General features: G+C 43.8%; 3 non-coding genes across 3 annotated transcripts; 1 reads left to right on the top strand and 2 right to left on the bottom strand.

Annotated features, from left to right (window-relative positions):
* The first annotated feature begins 9,806 nt into the window (after positions 1–9,806).
* On the top strand, positions 9,807–9,878 carry trnah-gug (transfer RNA histidin (anticodon GUG)). The gene has a single exon. It is a non-coding gene; the product is annotated as a tRNA-His (tRNA).
* A 1,960-nt stretch (positions 9,879–11,838) lies between these two features.
* Positions 11,839–11,950, bottom strand: LOC125976519 (U5 spliceosomal RNA). Its single transcript, XR_007484393.1, has one exon. It is a non-coding gene; the product is annotated as a U5 spliceosomal RNA (small nuclear RNA).
* Positions 11,951–12,914: 964 nt separating this feature from the next.
* LOC125976515 (U5 spliceosomal RNA) lies at positions 12,915–13,024 on the bottom strand. The gene has a single exon (XR_007484390.1). It is a non-coding gene; the product is annotated as a U5 spliceosomal RNA (small nuclear RNA).
* Between the last annotated feature and the right edge of the window lie 2,568 nt (positions 13,025–15,592).

Below are 15,592 nucleotides of genomic sequence, written 5' to 3'. Positions count from 1 at the left end.
TTTATCATTGGATTCTATGTAACTACTTTTGTGTGCAAGAATCTGGCCTCGTGAAAATGACTTGGGGGCATATGGCCGGCTAATGACTGGAGTCATTAGCCACGCTATACAATAAGCCCCATAGTTAGCTAGACATGTTCAGATCATGAGATCGTCATGGGATGGCTGAAGCAGACAGAGGTCTCATTTAAGTTGAAGTCATGAGTACGACACCGGGATGTATTCCCAGGGCCACTAAAGACTACGTTTTTGTTAAGCTAATAGTCATGAGACGTCCAATACTGCTCCGTCCACGAGAGTATCCCCTTTGTTCTGTGGTAATGAGATATAACTTTGGAATGTATTTCCTGCCTGTGAACCTACCCGATCATGTACACTTGCCCAATTGTTTCTTTCTCAATAAAAAGGTCGGCAAAACTCAGAGCAAAGCGCGAATCTCAGCCACACTTGCTGTGTCCGGGATCCGCCCTTCTGCGCAGGAGAAAACGCTAAGCCAAGAAAGACCTACAGTCTCCGAGATTGATTTCAGATAAATGTTGTCAACCCAACAGTCTGGTTTGGATCGGCCTACAAACAAGACAAGCACAGACTGCAACGGACAATAAGGACTGCAGAAAAGATAATTGGAATCAACCTCCCATCTATCCGAGACTTGTACCTGTCCAGGACCAGGAAACGTGCAAGTAACATCTCAACAGACCCTTCGCACCCAGGTTGCAGCCTGTTTGAACTACTCCCCTCCGGATGCCGTTATAGAGCTCTGTACACTAAAACCAGCAGACACAGAGACAGCTTCTTCCCCCAGGCTGTCGCTCTGATGAACTCACACCACTCTTAGAGTCTCAGAGTCATTACTGTGCAATAACATCCCGCTTTCCACACCTTTTTGTCTACACTGTTTGTACTATGTGTCCTCTCTGCATCCATTGCAGCCTGGTCATCCTAGAAGAGGGACCCTCCCATCTGTGGTCTCTTCTCAAGGTTTCTCATTTCCCCTAGCTGGAGTTTTGAGTTTTTCCTTGCCCTCTTGGGAGTTTAAGATCAGTTTAGGATCAGGGGATGTTTGAGAATATCTTTCATTTTTCACATGTCCTGAGTGTTGTTGTTAGTCACCTAATTGTTGAACAGAGGCTGTGATTTACCGAAGTCAAATTCCTTGTTTGGCACGCTCAAACATGGCGAATAAAAAACTCTTGAATCTTGAATCTTGAAGAAGAAATTGATACCACTAAAAGGCCAAACACGGGGGGAGGACATCTGCGAGGCTGTGCTGCAGTGTTTAAATGACAGCGATACACACTGGCCATCTGATTTCAGACCCTACAGACGGCACACCAAGTTTGAGAGGGTCGCAAAAGTTTGTGACCTTACGACAGAAAGCATTGGATCGAAATTTGTTTGCATTCCATTGCATAGTGCACCAAGAGGCGCTGTGTGCGTAAACATTCCCACCAGATTGTATGGAGGTAATGAACCTTGTCATCCAAATTGTGAAGAAAACAATCGCAAAAGCATTAAACCACCACCAGTTCCGTGAATTGCTAGATGAAGTTGAGAGCGAATATGCCGATCTCCTGCTGCTCAACAAAGTCTGCTGGGTATCCAGAGGCAACGTCTTGCGTCGCTTTGTTGCTTTGTATTTGTAGCCTACTTAATAATTTTAATAGTAGGCATACAGGTCATGTATTGACAGTCTATATTGCCTTATAAAAAGTTTTTAGATTTTTGCCGCTCTAGACAGGTATGTTTTTTTTTGGGGGGGTGGGTCAACATGGCTTTTTGAACATTTTGGGTTGCCGACCACTGGCCTAACACGTGAACGATCCCCAGTTTGAGACTGGGTGGAAAAAGCTTCTTCTACTATTTCTTGTCATTGTTGGTTCCTATGCAAAGTCCATGACACATTAAAACGATTTTGCGCTGCAATTATGTTGTGGTACCTGATTTGAGACTGGGTGAAAATTGGCTTCTTTCACTAATTCAGATGGAACCATGCTGAGTCTGATACATTCCATTTGGTAGTTCTTAGCCATGTCTAAATTCAAAGTCAAAAGTCAAAGTCTGCTTTATTGTCAATTTCTTCACATGTCAAGACACACAAAGAGATCGAAATTACGTTCCCACTATCCCACGGTGACAAGACATAGTACACAATATACATACAAGTAAACAATGAATAAATAAGAGTGATGATGTCATGCTGTCATGTGTCGTCCTGGTCACTTCCTGTTTTATTGTGTAATTTTCCTCTCGTTCCAGTCGGTGTGTCCTTCCCCTGTGCGTCCGGTCACGTGACTCCCTGATTCCAAGTGTGTGCACCTGCGCCAATGACCAACTGTCTTCACTTGTGTTCCCCTCCTGTGTCCATATAACCCGCGCCTTTCCCTGTGTCCAGTGCCAGTGCGTCTTGCCTTGCTCAGAACACTAGCGATCACGAAACCCTCGAGTTCCACGTAGAAGCCTTCTTTGAACGACTTTGATCACCTATGTTAACTTGGTTACATAGTTATCTTCGTTATAGTCTTTCCCTCGGTTCGAGGCGCTTTGATTTCCCCTTTTTCTCTCTCGGTTCGAGGCGCCTTAGTTTCCCCCTTTTTTCCCTCATATTGAGGCGCTTTTTGTTACTACTGCCATTGGAGAAAATAAACACATCTTTGGACTTTGGAAACTCTGCATTCGAGTCCTCTCCCTGCTCCGCGCCTGACAGATGAATAAATAATAAATAAGCAAATAATATAATAAATACGAGGAGCAAAATTGGAGCAAGTGTGCATACAGCAGACAGTCAGAATATAGCGCAAAAATACAGGACGCTACGCAGAAGGGGGGAGAGAGTTCAGGATCCTAACGGCCTGAAGTATGAAGCTGTTGGTGAGTCTGGTGGTGCGGGAGCGCAGGCTCCTGTACCTCTTCCCAGAGGGCAGAAGATCAAACAATGAGTGAACGGGGTGACTCACACCACTCACAATCGTGGTTGCCTTGCGGGTGAGATGGGAGGTGTAAATGTCCTTCAGGGAGGGGAATGAAGCACCATTAATCTTACCAGCCGTGTTCACTATGCGCTGCAGGGCCTTCATGTTGTATTCAGTGTAGCTACCACCCGAAACATCACGTGTCACACAAATGCAGCCTGTAAATGATGCGCATGTGACATTGGCCTGTCGAAAATGGCAGAGAACGGGAGACAGCTGTGTTTCAAAGTAGGCCTCATTCGATAGTTGAATCCGAGACCTCTCCTACCCTAAGCGAGAATCATGCCCCTCGACCAACGAGCCCTGTATCAAATTAGCTGACGCCGTTACATTCCGATTGGTAGCGAATATGACATTGACCTGAGGACTGCATTTCGGTGATTAACGAATTTTGATAAATATCATGGCGTGGGTTTTCTCCGGGCACTCCGGTTTCCTCCCACATTCCAAAAACATGCTTGGTAGGCCGATTGAAGACTCCAAATTGTCCCTAGGTGTGAGTGTGAGTGCGATTGGTTGTCTGTCTCTGTGTGCCCTGCGATTGGCTGGCAACCAGTTCAGGGTGTCCCCCGCCTACTGCCTGATGACGGCTGGGATAGGCTCCAGCACGCCCGCGACCCCCGTGGGGACTAAGCGGTTCAGAAAATGGATGGATGGATCATGGCCAGTTTGCGCGTATTCTTTCAGGGTCATAATTGTATGTCTACCGCTGCCTCGTGGCAGCCAGGCCTAAAAAAAGATGAAATAAAGTGGATATTAAAACATAGGTGGACGTAATGTCTGGAAGCTTGTGTTTAACAGAAGACTGTTTGGCAACAATGAACAATGGACAAATTCAGCAAGGTAATTTAATTAGGCCGTGACCCAGATATGTTCCGGGGATGCTGCGGCCACAACGCTACACGATCATGCAATAGCATACAATGAGTTTAGGGTCTTTTTTTAGGATCTGCAGCCAGGACACCCAGGCATACAATGAAAGAATGTTGATGTTAAAATGTTGGTGGAACTATCAGACTTCCAAAGACTTGAGATGAGACAACATTGGAAAAACTTGACAGTGTCCTTAAGTCAGTTCAATGCATAAGTTTCAAGTGCACATAGCTAATGTTGACCAAAATGTGCCATATAAGGTAGCGAGGAATTGAAACTAGAATCTTCTGTTCCGTAGTCAGATGCATTATCCATTGTGTCCATTGCCCAGGAATAGGTTGTACCTTCCAAGCTTGTGTGTAATACTTTTGCAAACATGATTCAACCGGAGTTGCTGGGGCCGCAACGCAGAGTACTTATCACTATACGATCATGGCTTATATGTGGAAGCATAAAATGAGTTCAAAACCTTTAGGATCTTCAACCAGGACACCTAGGCAGACCATGAAAGAATGTTGATGTCAAAATGTTGGTGGAATTATCCAACTGCGCAGATCCGATAATCCCAAAGATTTGGGGTGAGACAACATTGAAAAAACGTTTTTCTTTGTTGACAGTGTCACTTCTTTTGTGGCTTACCTCTTCATCATTTCACATCTAAAGTATCGTATCATATTACCTTGCGGGTTATACCACACCGTACATACCATATCATGTCGCCCATACAACTCATGCATGAGATGCAGTGGCTGAGATATTCAGGCGATGTGTTGCTACCCGATTGTGGTCTCCACTCATCATTTCATATCACATCCTCGCCGGATTTTCAATATCTTCACATCGAAAGTATCTTGGCACAACGTACATAATGTGATGTGTCAACACAAATTGTCCAAGAAGAGGCGGCCGAGAGTTTAAGGTGATGGATTGATAATCCGCTGTGCTCTGCACGCATGGATTCCCATCCTCGTCGAAGGGTGGTTTTGAATCTGGAATCTGGCTTGTATTTGACTCTACATAGTAATATTTATATGCTCTTTGGCGGCTTGGTGGTACACTGGTTAGCACGTCCACTTCACAGTTAGGAAAGTGCGGGTTCGATTCCACCAACAGCTGTTGCATGTTGTTGATGATGTCTATTGCTGGGTCAGGAAAACTAAGATGTGGAGTAACGGTTTGTTCTTTATTGGCAAGATCTTGGAATTGTTTAATGGCGGTCAATGCACACGGCACTTCAGCAGATGTAACAACATCCCCCATCTCCAGGTCAAGCTATTATACTGTCCGGAAAAGGCGGGAAAGCGTCACCTGACTATTTTGTATCTATGTTTATGAGAGTCACTGTCCTGTGTGTGTGTGTGTGTGTGTGTGTGTGTGCGCGCGTGCGTGCGCGCGCGTGCGTGCGCGCGTGTGTGTAAGTGTGAGTACGTGTGTGTGTGTCTATTCCATGGTGTAATGGTTAGCACTCTGGACTCTGAATCCAGTGATCCGAGTTTTAAGTTTCAGTGGTACCTCAAATAATTGGTCAAATAGTATTTGATAAAGTAATCACATGTTCTCCGAGTTACAATGTCAACTGGTGGAACTTACTTTAGATCTTGGATGGTTCGAAAGCTAATGCTCTTCTAGATTACCGTATAATGTTGGCATGGTGTGATTGTGAGCACTCTGAATCTAGCAATACAAGCTCAGGTCTTGGTGGAACTTACAATTTGTAGTCATTTGTCTGGAACAAAAATTTGGAAATTCCAATCCAGTACATTGTGTACAGCACTATGAGTGTGTAATCACTGCTTCCACTAATTTTGTCAGTTTAGTAAAATGAGCGCCTTAGAGAGTGCATTGTGCTTAGAAAAATGATGCCCCTCCTTCTGTCACTGCCAGGGTTCCATAGTGTAATGGTAAGTACTCTGGACACTGAATCCAGCATTCTGAGTTCAAGTCTTGGTGGGACCTCAAATATATTGTCATATAGCTGGGTAGAAATTGTGAAATGGTTGCTTGTGTGCTGCCCCATGAAAGCCTATGCTTCTATACACCTGAGGGTTCCTTGAACACTCAACTCTGAAACCAGTGATCCCAGCTCAAGTCTCGGTTGGACCTCAACCCTTTGGTCATACACGGTCATATGCAAAAGTTTCATTCGTATGCAAAATCAATTTCAAGATTTTCCTTTATAAATCATTGGCTGTTCAGATCAGCAATATCAGTTAAATATATCATATAACGGACAGAGACAAAGATATTTGAAAAGTGAAATGAAGTTCATGGGAGTTACAGATTTGTCAAGAAGAATGGTCCAATATACCTTCAACCAGAATCCACACTCACATTAGAAGCAGCTATAGAAGCTTTAGGAAGTATCTAGAGCAGTGTTTCTTAACCTTGTTGGCGGTACCAAACCCCAGCAGTTTCATATGCGCATTCACCAAACCCCTCTTTAGTGATTTTTTTTTTTTTTTTCAAGACAGAGATGTTTTTACTGGTGCACAAAATGAGCCGTGCATAAACATCACCTTGTTCAAAGAATAAAACAAACACAATGCATGAATTCACAACAAATGACATACCAGCAAATCAGTGTGACTTCTGCTTTTGCCTTTGCGAGACCAGTTCAGATATGTGGATATATAAATCAAGTGTGTTCGGACCTCTGCAGTGGAGGCTCTGTCGAACCCCTGAAAACCACTCACCGAACCCCCAGGGTTTGACCGAACCCAGGTTAAGAACCACTGGTCTAGAGGCTGTTATTTCTGCAAAAGGAGGATCTACTAAATTTATGTACCTGCCTACCTTTGTTGAAATAATGATTGCACACTGTCTGCAAATCCAATAAACTTCTTTTCACTTCTCAAATATCACTGTCGCCATCCACCGTGTATGGATTCGGGCTAGCCCCCAAGATTAAATTGGGCTAGTTGATCAACAGCAATGTTTTAAAGAAGGGTTCGTCTGGGAGTTGAACCCAGGACCTCCCACACCCAAAGCGAGAATCATACCCTTAGACCAACGAACAAGAATGAGGGCTTGCGGACCATGTTACATTCCGTGTAACGTTGGCCTGTCAAACGCTCCACATAATGATAGACAACAGTGTTTGCAAGAGGAGCTTGTCCGGGAGCTAAACCCAGGCAATCATGCACCCAAAGCAAGAATCATGCAAGAATCATTCCCCTGTACCAATGAGCCCCATAGTCGACCAGCTGACCCCGTTACATTCCGATTGGTAGCCCATGTGACATGGACCTGAAGACTGAATGTCAGTGATTAATGGAATAAATGGAATCTGGTTGGCCTAATGCTCCTAATTCCCTAACTTCAAGCCCTAACGCTAACTCTAAAACCCTAATAATAACCAAACCCTAATAATTAACCCCTAACCTGCTAACTCGCTAACGGTAACCCCCTCACATTTAACCCTAACCTTCAATGCTCCCCCTAAAGGTAGTGCCCTCTAAACTTGAAGGCAGGCATATATGAACCAGACCAGCAGATTGTCCCATTTCAGTACTGTTTTAGAAACCTTTACAGATGGTTAAAATCCACATAATAGGTATATGCGCATGTGTTCCGTGAGCGTTCTCCTTTCTGTCCCCTCCCTTTCCTTTCTTCCGCCAAGCAGTGCATCTTGCCCCAACACAGGGCATGTTCCTCGTTAGTATCGTGAATAGTATCTCTGCTTGTTGCGTGAAAGACCGGGGTTCGCTTTTCAACCCAAGTGCGTTAACCTATGTTTGCAGCAGAGTTATTATATAGCTGCATTGGTTGTGCGTGCGTCTGAACTTGAGTGACCTGTAAGTTTTTCAAATTGAACTGAAACTTTCATCTGTAGCCACCTTCTACTAAATCAGTGGTCCCCAACCTCTTTTGTGCCACGGACCGGTTACGTGTCAGAAATATTTTCGTGGACCGGCCTTTATATAAATAAATAACACATTTATACACCGTATGTTTCGGACTATAAGTCGAGTTTTTTTTTCATACTTTGGGTGGGAGGGCGACTTTTACTCAGGAGCGACTTATATGTGAATTTTTTCACAAATTTTTACTTTATCATTAACACTTTACTTATTTACTAGTATAGTTGATCACTTCACATGTTATTTTCACTTTTTAACCGCATGAGGGGGCACTATGGCTGTGGAATAATTGGAGCCTCACTGACAATGAGTTCCATTTACTGACTTCCGAAGTCGGGAGATTTAGTGATTTGGAGTTATACAGATTATTCGATAAACTTGTTATTTATTTTATAGTTATTTGATATGTAGTTTATTTAGAGTAGCAACGTGTATGTTGTTAGACTTCAGTAGTTTCCGATTTTTTAGGGAGGCCGTGAAGGCAGCAGGGCGTGGGGGGGGGGCGGAAAGAGCGATCCTGGGCGCTTGCGTGTGTTGGCTCACATGTTGAGCTCTTGATTTGTGAAATAAAGAGCCGGCCTGTTACCAAACCCACGTCTTGCCTGGTACTTCTGTAACGCTACGATATAGTTATATATGTAGATCTGTGGAATAATTGGAGCCGCCAACTGAAAATGAGGCTGACATCAGCGCCGCACGTAGGTCCGGAATCGACAGCTGTTTATTTTGGGTTTTTTTTTACACATAGGATGAATATTCCGGTGGATTTAATGATTTGGAGTGACACGGATGGTTTGTTAAAATTGATGTTTATATTACATTTATTTGATATATCTAGTCTGACGTCCGTGGCACACGTATTCTTTCCGGCGTCAATTTTTTTTTCTTTTTTTTTTTCTCAAGTGACACGGAAGACGAAGATTCTGATGGATTTATTGATTTGGAGTGACATGCATGGTTCGATAAAATAGTTGTTTATATTTTTGTTATTTCATACATAGTTTATATATTGTTATATGGGCCTGTAGCAAAATTTGAACTGCAACGCGCCGCTGACATCGGACTTGTTGACTTGACTTAAATCACTGACATTCAGTCTTCAGGTCCATGTCACATGGGCTACCAATCGGAATATAATGGGGTCAGCTGGTCTAGTATGGGGCTCATTGGTGCAGGGGAATGATTCTTGCCTAGGGTTCTTTGATTACCCGGGTAAAACTCCCGGACGGGCTCTTCTTTGAAACACTGTTGTCTATCGTTGTGTGGAGTGTTTGACAGGCCAATGTTACACAGAATGTAACATGGTCTGCAAGCTTTCTTTGAGGCTCGTTGGTCTAGGGCATGGGTGTCAAACTCATTTTTGTCGCGGGCCACATTGTAGTCAAAGTTTCCCTCGACGGGCCATTATGACTGTCAACCCAAATAAATAAACGCCTCATATTATATACAGTATAAGCTACAAAACAAACTGACAAATAATTGCTTTTTCAAATCAGACTCGTGGAAACTTTTCACATATTTCAAAAATAATTTTAAGAAGATTCTTAAAAGTTCCGACAATTTGCAATGTTAGTATGACATAGATTTAATGCGCAATTTGTCGTTGCGGGCCACAGAAAATGATACGGTGGGCCATAACTGGCCCCCGGGCCTCGAGTTTGACACCAGTGGTCTAGGGGTATGAATCTTGCTTTGGGTGTGAGAGGTCTGGGGTTTAACTCCCAGATGATCCCTTCGTTAAAACATTGCTGTTGATCAACTAGCCCCATTTCATCTGAGGTGCATGTCACATGGGCTGTCAATTGAAACGAAACGGGTTGTGTTCATTTACCTTGGGTCTCTTGAATCTGTTGTTTCGATTCTCATCACTTGAATCTGCCGTCATGTGTCATCCATTGCGCCACTCACCCTACAAGACTGTATCGACTGTAAACTTGTGTGGAAAACTGTCATTGTCCAAAGGAAGGCTGTTTAGCAACAGTGACCAGCAGACAAATTCAACAAGGTCATTTGATTATACCATAACCCGGATTCGAATCGAACATTAACCACTACACGATCATGGCCTGTATGCAGTAGCGTTAATAAGATGCACATGTTGGCCATGATCGTATAGTGGTTAGTACTCTGCGTTGTGGCCGCAGCAACCCCGGTTCGAATCCGGGTCATGGCACACTCCAATTACTGTGTGGAATTTGTCCCTTTCTTAATATTGCTAAACAGCCATCTTTTGGACAATGACGATTTTCCACACGTTTGCGGTCGATAGCCTTAACTTGTAGGGCGAGTGGCGCAATGGATAAAGCATCATGGCGTATTCAAATAATGTCACCCATTTTTTATTTTATTTTTTCATTTTTGCAAAAGTTTACAAGCCACATATTCCCGTGGGGCTCGTGGAGCAATGGATAACGAACGCATCTGTCTACAGATCAGAAGATTCCAGGACTCCTGGCCAGCTCACATGCCATTTTGTGGTCAACATTAGCTATGTGTAATTTCTGTGAACTATTGGGTTGAAGTAACTCACAGACACTGTCAACCAATAGTCTTTCCAATTTTGTCTCATCTCGAGACTTAGGGATCATCGGATCTGCGTAGTTATTGGATAGTTCCACCAACATTTTAACATCAACAATCTTTCATGGTCTGCTTGAGTGTCGTGGCTGAAGATCCTAGAGAAAAGACCCTAAACATGCAACTGCATGTTGGCCATAATATAGCATTGAGGCGGCTGCAACCCCAGTTTGAATCTGGTTAATAGCCGAATGAACTTGTTGCAGTTATTTTTTATTCACCCTCAACAGTCTTACGTTGGACCATGACAAATTTACATACACGCAAGCTTACAGAAAATGACAACTTCCCGTGGGGCTAGTGGCTCGTTCCTTGCTCTGAACGGACAGCCAAAACGATTCCTAACACTTACTAATCAAGTCCTAACCAATTCCTGTGTGTGTATGGGGGAGGGGGGGGGGGGGGGGGCAAAGGAACCAATCAGATGGCCCGAATCCATGCATGGCCGATGACGGCAGTGATCAACACAGTGATATTTGAGAATTGAAATGAAGTTTATAGGATTTGCAGACAGTGGACAATCATTATTTAAACAAAAGTAGGCAGGCGCATACATTTGGAAACCCCAACAGAAAAATGACATCAATATTTAGTAGTTCCTCCTTTTGCAGAAATAACAGCCTCTGAACCAGTGGTTCTTAACCTGGATTCGGTCAAACTCTAGGGGTTCGGTGAGTCGGTCTCAGGGGTTTAGCAGAGCCTCCCTCCACTGCGGAGGTCCGAACACACATGATTTATAAATTCGTGATAACGCATATCTGAACTGGTCTCGCAAAGGCAACAGCAGAAGTACTACTGATTTGCTGGTATATCATTTGTCGTGAATTCATGCATTGTGTTGGTTTTATTCTTTCAACAAGGTGGTGTCCATGCACTTCTGCATAAGTTCCGCTCTAGTCTTCTGGCCCAACTCTTTCGTACATATGATGACCATGGAAAGTTCTTTGCGAATGATCAATCTTTGCCTTTCATGTTCATCGGGACTACCCTTTTAATAGGTACCTACACTGTGTATTTGGATAGAGACTGCTGAAAGGGGACACATATATGCGTCGTGAACTACATGCATTACTGCGGGTGAAGAAGAGTGAACAAATAAGTCAGCAGACAAGCTTGCCGATTTATTAGTGCCCAGAAGAGCAGCACTCTGTTCCGTACTGTAACCTGCTAGGTTTGTTCCCGGTTCTTTATCTTTAATGCTCGATATGCTAACAGCAATTACCAAGAGGCAGCCTTCACAGTTTAACTCTTTAATGTATGCCAGAATGATCGATGCACAGCTGTGGAGCCCTTTCTGCCAGATGCGAAAGAAGGTCCCTCTCTCAGCGCCAAGGTTCCTGCTCTTATACTACTCTGGGCCGCCTTCCTGCAAGGAGGCGACTCTGCCTAATCTGTATGATAACGTGTGACCTTGTCGTCTTAACTGAGAGCGAATTCTACATATGTGCAAAGGGTGTCATAGAGAAGAGAAAGCTAATAAAGCAAGAGAAGGGTTGCAGCGATATAACGGCATAGCTCAAGCTACCCAGCTAAACACATGTGCCAAAGAGGCCTATTCTAACAAACCGTTGGTGAGAATGGCTAGAGATAGACTCTTATTGTTCCTCCCCACGGAAATCTTTAGTAAAAGGCGAACGATTTATTCGATCTGAAGAGAAAAAAGAATGAGCTGATAATCTGGGTGAAAACGGGCCACCCCACTGCTGGTCTCACCAAATTCACAGGGGGTCTCACACTCAAATTGCAGCAACCATTCCTTCTAATACAAACAATAGACGTTCATAGATTTACTATACTTAGAAGGCCTCAACCTAAATAGAAGGTTTAAACGAACGAGTATTTTGTGTTCATTAATGTCTTTTTTACTTAAAACATTGTTGGCGCACAGGATTGTAGGTACCTGATCGAACACATTCTTTCAAACAGCGATTGGGCGTCTATTTTGAGTATTGAAGGTAAAAACAGTTGTATGTCTTGGTACGTGTACTTTTGATATCAGAGAATGGGAAATGATCCCATCTCTGTGTTTTATTTGAAAACATGTGATTTCATAACGACACAAATCGGGAAAGAAAATACGATCGTAATTTCTCAAATGATTTCTCAAATTTCAGAAGTGCTCTATATCTCTCGTGTCGCAAATAATTGAGGCTTTTGTCGTTGCAGTGGAGGTGAATTTGGAGTGTAATTCACCTCCACTGCGACGGTGGCGTTCGAGATTTGACATTTGAATATAAATCTGTCCGTTACATTCCGATTGGTAGCGAATATGACATGGACCTGAGGACTGCATTTTAGTGATGAACGAATTCTGAGCGACTTCTACATATGTGCAAAGGGTGTCATAGAGAAGAGAAAGCTAATAAAGCAAGAGAAGGGTTGCAGCGATATAACGGCATAGCTCAAGCTACCCAGCTAATCACATGTGCCAAAGAGGCCTATTCTAACAAACCGTTGCTGAGAATGGGTAGACGGGGAAGCCTGTAAGTGAGTCCGTCACTCGCATACTCCATCGCTTCTCGGCCTTTTGGCTAAAATCAAGTGTAGTCTCGGTTCTTGGGTTTGAGGGATTAAGAGAGCTGATCATAGAAGAGAGAATTTTAACCATAAAAGTGGTGCCAAAGAGGCCTATTCTAACAAACCGTTGGTGAGAATGGGTAGAGATAGACTCTTATTGTTCCTCCCCACGGAAATCTTTAGTAAAAGGCGAAAGATTTATTCCATCTGAAAAGAAAGAGAGATCTGATAATCTGGGTCAAAACGGGCCACGTCACTGCTGGTCTCACCAAATTCACAGGCGGTCTCACACTCAAATTGTAGCAACCAGTCCTTCTAATACAAACAATAGACGTTGATAGATTTACTATACTTACAAGGACTCAACCTAAATAGAAGGTTTAAACAAGTATTTTGTTTTCATTAATGTCTTTTTTACTTTAAACATCTTTGGCGCACAGGATTGTAGGTACCTGATCAAACCTTCTTTCAAACAGCGTCACCTATCGATTGGGCGTCTATTATGAGTATTGAAGGTAAAAACAGTTGTATGTCTTGGTACGTGTACTTTTGGTATGAGAGAATGGGAAATGATCCCATCTCTGTGTTTTATTTGAAAACGTGTGATTTCATAACTTTATTCAAATCAGGGAACAAAATACGATCGTAATTTCTCAAATGATTTCTCAAATTTCAGAAGTGCTCTATATCTCTCGTGTCGCAAATAATTGAGGCTTTTCTCGTTGCTGGCATGGTTTGGAGTGTAATTTACCTCCACTGTGATGGTGGCGTTCGATATTTGACATTTGAATATAAATCTGTCAATTTACTTTAGAAAGTAAATGTTGTTTTCTAGAAATCTATACTGAGATGTATGAGGAACAACAATCGGGCGTATTCTTAAAAAGACAGACCTACAGCCGACAAAAAGGTTTTGATACGTTCATATCATATGACGAGTCAGGAACGTGGTAATTCCATATTATTTTGCATTGACTAATTTGGTTAATACAGTTTAGCAAGCAAATGCACAGTTCCATAGTACAGTTAATAACATGCTCAAAAGCATTCAGTGTGTCACAGCACCGCAGACCTAAACTCCATGTACGTACGACTGCGTGTGATTTTTGTTTTAATCAAAAAGACCAGGGGAGAGCGCGAACGCAGTCCACGACTGTTGTGTTTATACGGAGTAGAGATGAACGCGAATGCAACTTCTTTATTCAGCAACTTTTTATTTTCTCCCCACTCATGTCTTACATAGCAGTACAATGCCCCTGGCGCACCACAGAGCCCCCAACTGTCAACATTATTTGAGACCTCCAATAACAAACTATATAATATTATAGTTTCAACATACGATAATACCACATCTCCCTTTTTCCAGGGATCATAGGGTAGACTGCCTTTGTCTCGTCAGACCTTAGAGCAGTGGTTCTTAACCTGGGTTCGATCGAACCCTAGGGGTTAGGTGAGTCGGCTTCAGGGGTTCGGCAGAGCTGGTATGTCATTGCCCCGCCCCCGCCCCGCGACCCCCCCCCCCCCCCCCCCCGCCCACGGATGGCTGAACACACCTGAATATCGTGTAAATTCGTGATAACGCATATCTGAACTGTTCTTGCAAAGGCAACAGCAGAAGTCACACTGATTTGCTGGTATGTCATCCCCCCCTATATAGAGGGGTTCGGTGAATGTGCACATGAAACTGATGGGGTTCGTTTAACTCGCCCCCCAAAGAGGGGTTTGTTGAATGCACATATGGACCTGATGGGGTTCGGTACCTCCAAAAAGGTTAAGAACCACTGCCTTAGAGGATTATTCTGCCTCTTGTGTAGAAAGGTCTGTTCCTAACTTTTGCCAAGGTCTTTCAGGGCACCCTGATGGCACGAGTGCCTCTTTTGGGTTGTGTCGCTCTTGTATGCATGTCCTGCAGTTCAGTACCATTTTGTTCACTTGCTGGCTGAGTCCCGGCCACCACACAGATTGACGTGCACGTGATTTACATTCCAGGACACCTAAGTGTCCTTCGTGTAATTTGAACAGCACGTCGTTCCTCATTGCGGAAGGTATTACCAGTCGTGTGTCCTTTAGCATCTTTCACTGTTAATGTGGCTCGCTCCGGCCAGTCATTTTTTAGCGCTGGTTCCTGTTTTGCATGTGCTGGCCATCCTTCCATGCACATGGTCATGACACGCGAGCAGACACTGTCGGCTTTCAACTGCTCTTTCAGGTTTTCTGTATATGATGAGCTGACAGGTAGACTCTCAGTGACACAGTCCACAAATATGTATGTGCTCTCCATCAGCTCCTGGTCATCAGTGGACATGCGTCATTTTACAGGTTGCACGTGAAAGTGTGTCTGCTGTCCAAAGCGACTTTCCTGGTACGTGCACGATGGAGTATGAGTAGCGCATCACCCTCATCCTGAAACCCTGGATTCTCTGTGGCAAAAGATCCAGTGCTTGGGCTCCAAGCAGGATGAGAAGGGGTTTATGGTCGGTCTCCAGGCAAAACTCCTTTCCAATGAGGAAATCCCGAAACCGTTCACAGGCCCATGTGAGGCCCATGTGAGGCCCAGAGCTTCCTTCTCCACCTGTGTGTATCGTTGCTCAGTTGGAGTGAGTGACCGTGATGCGTAAGACACAGGCTTCCATCCTTCCCCTCATTTCTGAAGAATTACGCCCCCCAACCCATATGATGATGCATCAGCAGATACTTTGGTGTCTCTGCCCGGGTCATACATAGCCAGCACCGGAGGAGAGGACAGAGCTTTCTTTAGGTCTTCAAATGCTGCTTTTGTCCTTTTGGGGCACG

Source organism: Syngnathus scovelli, chromosome 10 (genome assembly GCF_024217435.2).
Source record: "Syngnathus scovelli strain Florida chromosome 10, RoL_Ssco_1.2, whole genome shotgun sequence".
In the NCBI taxonomy this organism is placed as follows: Eukaryota; Metazoa; Chordata; class Actinopteri; order Syngnathiformes; family Syngnathidae; genus Syngnathus; species Syngnathus scovelli.
Note: the sequence above shows the minus strand (reverse complement) of the source record. Positions and strands in the feature narration are given on the sequence as shown.